This window comes from Budorcas taxicolor, chromosome X, assembly GCF_023091745.1.
Source record: "Budorcas taxicolor isolate Tak-1 chromosome X, Takin1.1, whole genome shotgun sequence".
Lineage (NCBI taxonomy): Eukaryota > Metazoa > Chordata > Mammalia > Artiodactyla > Bovidae > Budorcas > Budorcas taxicolor.
The window spans coordinates 77,001,295-77,009,145 of record NC_068935.1 but is presented as its reverse complement, the minus strand read 5'-3'; the positions used below and the strand labels follow the sequence as shown (position 1 = coordinate 77,009,145).

General features: G+C 47.2%; 1 pseudogene; it reads left to right on the top strand.

Moving 5' to 3' along the window:
* Positions 1-2,630: 2,630 nt before the first annotated feature.
* LOC128069530 (rho guanine nucleotide exchange factor 7-like) lies at positions 2,631-6,149 on the top strand (annotated as a pseudogene).
* The last annotated feature ends 1,702 nt before the right edge of the window (positions 6,150-7,851 follow it).

The following is a 7,851-nucleotide window of genomic DNA, read 5'->3' as shown; positions in this document are numbered from 1 at the left end:
ATATTTAGATTAAGATTTTTCTTGTTTCTTGATATAATCCTTTTACTATAAACTTTTTAGAATTGCTTTTGCTGCATTCCATGGATTTTGGACAGAAGTGTCTTCATTTTCAATTTTCTAAAGTGTTTTTTTCCACTTTGATTTCTTCATTGACCTATTGATTGTTTAGTAGCATGTTGTGTAGTCTACACATGTTTGTGTTTCTTTCCTTGTAATTGACATCTAGTCTCACAGCATTGTGGTCAGGGAAAATGCTTGATATGATTTCATTCTTCTTAAATTTAAACTTCTTTGTGGCCTAACATGTCCTCTTAGTGTTATTTTTACAGTCATTTCTCTTTATTATTTTCTATTCATTGTAGGTTTTTGGTTTGTGGTTCCCAAGAGATTCATATATATTATCTTGTAGTCATCTATTTTAAGCTGATAGCCACTTAAATTTGAAGGCATTCAAAAAATACTCTATTTTTATCCCCCAACATACATTTTATGTTTTTGATAATATCTTTTGTCAATACATCTTTTGACTTTGTGTCTAATTGCCTTTATCAATGAGATATTTTCTTTCATGTACTTTACTTTAGTAATGGCCTTTTTTTTAACTTAAAAATGTACTTTAAATTTTCTTAAAAGGCCAGTTTAGTGGTGATGAACTCCTCTAGTTTTGAATATCTGAGAAACTCTTTATCTGTCCTTCAATTCTGAATGATTACTGCACTGAATTGATTATTCTAGGTTGTAAGTTTTTTCCTTTCAGTAGTTTAAGTATATCCTTCCACTGCACTATGGCCTGTAAATTTGTAAAGTTTCTGCTGAAAATTTTGCTGATAGTTTAATTGGGTTTCTTTTCTATGTGATTAGTTGTGTTTTTTTTTTCTTTTGCTGCCTTTAAGATTATCTCTTTAACTTCTGCCATTTGAATTGTGATGACTTGGTGTGGATCTCTTTGGATTCATCTTTTTGGGACTCTCTGTGCATCCTGTACCTGGATGTCGATTTCCTTCCCTAGGTTAGGGAAGTTTTCAGCCATTATTTCTTCAAATAAGTCTTACATCCCTTCCTGTGTCTCCTCTCCTTCTGGGACCCATATAATGTGAATCTTAGAACACTCAATGTTGTCCCAGAGGTCCCTTAAACTATCCTCACTTTAAAAAATTCTTTTTTTTTCCTATTATGATTGAGTGATTTCCACTATTCTGTCTTCCTGATTACTTATCCATTCTTCTGTATCATGTAATCTGTTGTTGATTACCTCTAGAATATATTTTATTTCAGTCATTATATTCTTCAGTTCTGGTTTGTTCTTCCCTATATTTTTAAAATATTTGTTGAAGTTCTCACTGAGTTCCTCCACTCTGCTGAGTTCAGTGAGTATCTTCATGATTGTTTCTTGAACTCTTTATTATGTAAAATATTTATCTCCATTTCATTGGGGTTTTATTTTTCTGGGCTTTTATTTTGTTCCTCCATTTGGAACATATTCCTAACTCCTCATTTTGTGTGCTTTTGGTGTTTGCTTCTATGAATAGGTGAAGGAGGGCCTTGTGTGGGAGCATCCCCTGTCTAGACTGCTTGCACCTGGAAGCTTTGGCAGATTAGTAAAACTGGAGTAGGCATGAGCCAAAGGAAGTCCCTGGGGAGTGCTGAACTGAGGCAACCTTGGCAGAGTGGCTTGAGCTGAAGAGGGTTGGACTGGTGGTGATTCCCAGAGAGTGATGTTCCTGAGACCACCTTGATGTGAAGGCTGGAGCTGGAACAGGCCTGGGCCAGGGTAATTCCTTGTGGGGTGTGCCACATTGGGGCCACTTTGGCAAAACAGCTGGGGCTAGGGTGGGCTTGGGCTGGATGCAGTCTCAGGAAGTGTTGTAACAAGGCCTCCATGGTGGAACAGCTGGAGCTGGATTAAGCACAATCCTGGGAGTGGCTAGGGGCGACTTCACCTGACACTGCCCTTGGTGAAATGGCTAGAGCTGGAGTGGGCATGGGCCTGAGGGAATGCCTGGGGCATTCACTGATAACTCCAACCCTGGTGAGACCTCCAATTTCCTGCCCATTAACCCAAAGCTCTAGGGTTAATGAGTAGATTTCCTTTATTTATAGTCTAGATGACTTTTAAATTGCTGTTTTTTTCACTGTGTCTCAAGGTGGGTGAGTCTGTGCTCTGACTCCTCAGCAATATCCCTCCCTACCCTCCCTACCTCTGACTCCTCAGCAATATCCCTCCCTATCTCCACATCAGGGGTGAGTCCTTGCAGATTCCATGTTCCCATCTCTTCTACCCATTTCTATGTTATGCTTCTCTTTGCAGTAGCAGTTCAATCAGCCAATTAGTTGTTCTTTAGCAGGAATTGCTCTATATATGAGGAGGCAAGCTCAGGGTCTTCCTATGCTGTTATCTTTGACCCCTCTTTCAAAAGTTTTGCACTTTTTTGTTAAATTGATCTTAAATATGAGGAGAGGCAGTGGCCGAGTGTGCAGGCTCTGAGGGGCGGCCAGGGTCACTCCAGGCCACCGGGGCCACCCACCTTGGTCACATGAGGGGCGGGTATGCCTGCAGAGGGCCGCGTCGGGCTCACCTCTGGGCGCGCCTGTGACCTATGCACAGTGCTCAGCACCTGTGCTCGGTGTTGCAGGTCTACCCGGAGCCCCGGAGCAAGGGTGAGTGCCTGAGCAACATTCATGAGTTCCTGCGAGGCTGCCAGGTGTCCCTGCAGCTGGAGACATCTGATGCAAATTATTTGTATCAGGGGCAGAATTTCAACAAGGTCCTCAGCTCCTTAGTGACGCTGAAGAAAGTAACAGCAGACATCGGCCTGGGGAGCGACTTCATGTGCGCCTGGCCCTCCTCCCACCAGATCAAGTCTTCTGACTCCCTGGGACCGCAGCCTTCACGGTAGGACTTCACAGTTGTTCCAGGGCCAGTACCGTAGTTTGGATATGAGCGATAATAGCAACAATCAGCTGGTCATCAGAGCCAAGTTTAACTTCCAGCAGAAGAATGAAGACAAGCTGTCCTTCACAAAAGGAGATATCATCCACATCACGTGGGTGGAGGACGGGGGCTGGTGGGAGGGCACACACAACGGCAGGACTGGCTGGTTCTCCAGCAACTACTTACCCGGAATCTTGAAGAGCCCTCCCAAAGGATTTCATACGACTGTCATTAACAAAAGCTGTTACAATGTGGTGCTACAGAATAGTTTGGAAACAGAAAATGAATATTCTAAAGAACTTCAAACTGCTTTCAATCTACCTACGGCCCCTGCAGACCAGTGAGAAGTTAAGTTCAGCAAACACTTCATATTTAATGGGAAATCTGAAGAAATATGTTTTTTTCCAGCAAATGCTTGTACAGTCTTTAGAAGAATGCACCAAGATGCCAGAGACCCAACAGAGGGTTGGGGCCTGCTTCCTCAGCCTGATGCCACAAACAAAGACCCTGTACCTGGCGTACTGTGCCAACCACCATCCACGGTCAGCATTCTCACGGAGCACAGTGAGGAGCTGGGAGAGTTCATAGAGATGAAGGGTGCCAGCATGCCGGGGTCCAGCCCCAGTGGATCCAGGGAATTCGAAGCAGGGATGGAGTTGGTGAGGAGAGACTTATTTATTAGAGATACAAAGAGAGATTAGGAAAGAATAGTGTAGCAGGAAAATTAGTAGAGAAAAGAGGCTGAATAACTTGGTTTATGCGGAGAACCAATAAAACTCTGAGACAAGGGGTTTGCACCATCTACGTAGGCCACCAGCACCCGCTTGAATAGCAGAGGGTGCCCCGCCCTAGGCTCCCTCTCGCGTGGGTCTTAGAAGCCAGGACAAATAAGTAGACATGGTGAGCCTCCGCGCTCCAGATGGGAATTCAGCCAGAAAAGGGAGAAAAGAACGACATGGGGGAGCCAAGCATCAGTGCCAGACCCACAACTTTATTTTCAAAAGCAGCTTATATACCCCAAGTTCTACATAAAGAAATAATGGAGTATGCAGAGTTATGCAAGGGCAGCAGTCTTGACCCTTATTGAGACCAGGCTTTCTTTCTGCCTACCTTCCCGTATACAAAAGGTCTCAGGTGGTTTTACATCATCTTCTGGCCAGGGGGCCTGTTAACATTTTTATGGCTCTTTTCCTAGATAAATGTCTATCAACCAGAAAACTCATTTTCCCTTGAAGTGTTTTTTCTTTAATCTGCATCACCCTCAAAGTACTAAATAAAGTTACGTTCCTGTAGAACAAAGGTGCAGTGGGTTATAACAAAGAAAGTACTTAACTCAAAGATCTAATGTTGCTAATACCAGGGCTACTACCTGTTTTTTCTATATACCAACTATATCTACAAATAAAAGATATGAAAACTTGGCAGCAAGTATTGGCTCAACAAATGAAACCCTTAATCAGTCCAATTCTAATGATTTTGACTCCTTGGAAGCCCCTACATTCCTAGGATATTTTAAGCTTCCTGTGCCTCTCGTGGTTGGGAGGCCGCAAACAATCACATGCACAGCTGTAAGAGTCTGGCAGGAGGCTAGAAAGCTATCAGAGGGGTTTTTGGATTGAAACACTCTTATTATGCCCAGGAGACTTATTATCTAAAAGCTCTAAATTAACTTTTTCCAGAAAAATGTGCTGGGGGGACAGCCCCCCTGTAATGTCAGAAGAGTAGGTGGAAAGCATAATATAGTAAAGCAGACAGATTTTGGTTCTGGGGGTAGATGCTCGAGAAAATCCAGGGGGGACCCCTGAGGCCTGATCCCGCCTATGAGTTTTGTCAGGCCCCCTTCCTCATGACCTTTGCCATGGGCAGGATTCTCCATGCTGGCTCCCGGTACCAGCAGCCCAGGGATTCTCATGCTAACCACTGGCAGCACTGTCCACATGTGCCTGGACAAGTACCCTGTGCTGCTCAAGGAGCTGGAGAGACACATGGAGGTTTATCACCCAGACAGACAAGATATTCAGGAATCCATGACTGCCTTCAAAAACCATTCAGTGCAGTGTCAGGAGGTGTGGAAGAGGAAGGAGTTGGAGCTGCAGATCCTGACAGGGGCCATCCGGAGCTGGGAGGGCAACAACATCAAGACCCTGGGCAGCACTGTTTACGTGTCCCAGGTCCTGATCCAGTGTGCTGGCAGTGAGGAAAAGAATGAAAGCTATCTTCTACTGTTTCCAAATATTTTGCTAATGTTGTCTGTCAGTCCTAGGATGAGTGGTTTTATATATCAAGGAAAGCTACCAATGACAGGAATGACAATCACAAATCTTGAGGACAGTGAAAATCATAGAAATGCGTTTGAAATATCAGGGAGCATGATCGAGTGGATCTTGGTGTTCTGAAACAACCAGCAGGACCTCCACGAGTGGGTGGACCATCTGCAGAAGCAAACGAAGGTCACCCTGGTGGGAAACCCCACCATCAAGCCTCACTCTGTGCTGTCTCATACCCTTGCTTCCCACTCCATCACCCGGTCCAGCAAGCATGTGGACAGCAAGCCTATGCTGCTGACGCCCGCCTACCACATGCTGCCCCACCCCTCCCACCACCGCACTCCACACACCACCATCAATCAACAGGGGGCCCCTAGAGCCTCCAAAGACACCCAAGCCCTGGAGCCTGAACTGCTTGTGACCCGCACCCCCACCTGCAGACCTTGGCTGCCCTCTGCTACAAAGAGGACCTGAGTAAGAGTTCCAAGACCATGAAGAAGCTGCTCCCCAAGCGTAGGCCGGAGTGGAAACCTTCAGACAAGGAGTTCACACTGAGGAAAAACACAGCTGCCCTGGAGGAGGATGCCCAGATCCTGAAGGTCATCAAGGCTTACTGCACCAGCGCCAAGACATGGCAGACATTCAACTCAAGTTCATACAAAGAATCTGCTCCACAAGTTTTGCTTCCAGAAGAAGAGAAAATAATAGTTGAAGAAACTAAAAGTAATGGTCAGACAGTGACAGAAGAAAAGAGTCTCGTTGACACCATATACGCGCTAGAAGATGAAGTCCAGGAGTTACGACAGGACAAGAAGAAGATGAAGAAGTCCCTGGAGGAGAAGCAGAGAGCCTGCAAAGACCTGGAGAAACTGGTGAAGAAGGTTCTCAAGAACCTGAACGACCCTGCTTGGGATGATTCATCTCTGAGGGGCATGCTGGTGCTTCATTAAGACCGGTTATGAGACTGAGCTGGAGCCCTGCAACCCTGGCCCGTGACACTCAGGGCTGCAGGGAGGGGCTGCACAGCCACTGCTTTCTGCGCGTGGAGACATGCAGCCTGGGGCGGCTGTGAGGTACCGGCGCTAAGGCCAGACTGCATGTCTCCCCCTCCACATCCAGTACCTAGTTTTACAATAAGTGCAGTGACGGCGTCTGGACTTGCAGGCTCTGAGTGAACATGTGTAAATATTATGTATACGTTCCCTGTAAATGCCCCATTCTGAATGCATACGATGGTGGTTCTATCTGGACTGACTCCTGGGCTGCAGTCCCCTTCCACTAACCTCTCTGGTCCTGCTCCCTGGGTCTCTTGCTCACCATTCGTGGGGACCAGAGGCTGGAGACACACAAGTGTTTCTGAGGGTGCATGCTCTGTTTCCCTGACCCCCACCCCACCCCCCGCAGTGCTCCAGAAACACTTCCCACAGTGTCTGCCTGCAGCTCACCTGGTTAGACCTGCAGAGGCCCTGTCTTTCCACCCCAGTCTCCTGGTAGACCAGGGTTACAGTTGCCATGTGCCTCACTTAGCCTGAACCCAGGGGTCTGGGCCTCAGCCCTGAATACGAGGAACCACATCTGCTGGCACTGGGTCCCGTGACAGGTATGTGCATGTCTGCCTCATGTGAGCACATGTGTGGCGGAGGGTGCCTGGAGTGGGGGCTGGTCTGGTAACTTGGCCATGTGCACTGTCCTGTCCTCCCAGAAGGAGAGAGCTCACTGGAGCTTGTAAATAAAGTGTGTTATTTATTGCATATTGCTGCAGCCTGTGAGGACATGCTGCCAGGTGCAGGTGGGCACTCTGTCCCATCGGAGGCAGTGGGCAGGCCTTCCATGCTCACTGAGGAGGCAGTGTCTGCACTGTTTCTGTAAAAGTACAGCAATAGAATATGCCTGAGATTCCCCAAGGAGTCGGGGTTGAGACGAGGACCCTCCCCCACCCCACCTCATGTTGAATCCAGATGGCCAGGGCCCGGGGGAGGGAGCCTGTCCTCGGGGCCTGGAGCCCAGCCCGGGGTCCAGCCAGTTCATGGAACCTGCTCCTCTGCCCCACTCTTCTGAAGAGGTCGTTTGTAAAGTGAGATGAACATGTAAAGGATAAGTGTAGTATCTTTAAAAGCCCAAGCCCCAGCTCCTGGATCAGGGATGTCTTGGGTGTCCCACGTGGCATTAGATGCAACTCTGACCTGCGCTCCTCTCACTGCGTCGGGCTGGCAGACGTCCATGAGTTCCGAGCAGTTGCAGGTCTGGGTGCCTGTGGTCCCCGCCTGCGCCCCGCCCTCAGGCTCCCCTACTCAGTGGGTGTGTCCGGGGGCTGACATTAACTATGATGACAGTTGACCTTGTAACGAGAACTGCAGACTTCTTGTGTTTTTTAATTTTTATTTTTACTTTATTTTACTTTACAATACTGTATTGGTTTTGCCATACATTGACATGAATCCACCACGGGTGTACATGCGATCCCAAACATGAACCCCCCTCCCACCTCCCTCCCCACAACATCCCTCTGGGTCATCCCCGTGCACCAGCCCCAAGCATGCTGTATCCTGCATCGGACATAGACTGGTGATTCGATTCTTACATGATAGTATACATGTTTCAATGCCATTCTCCCAAATCATCCCACCCTCACCCTCTCCCTCTGAGTCCAAA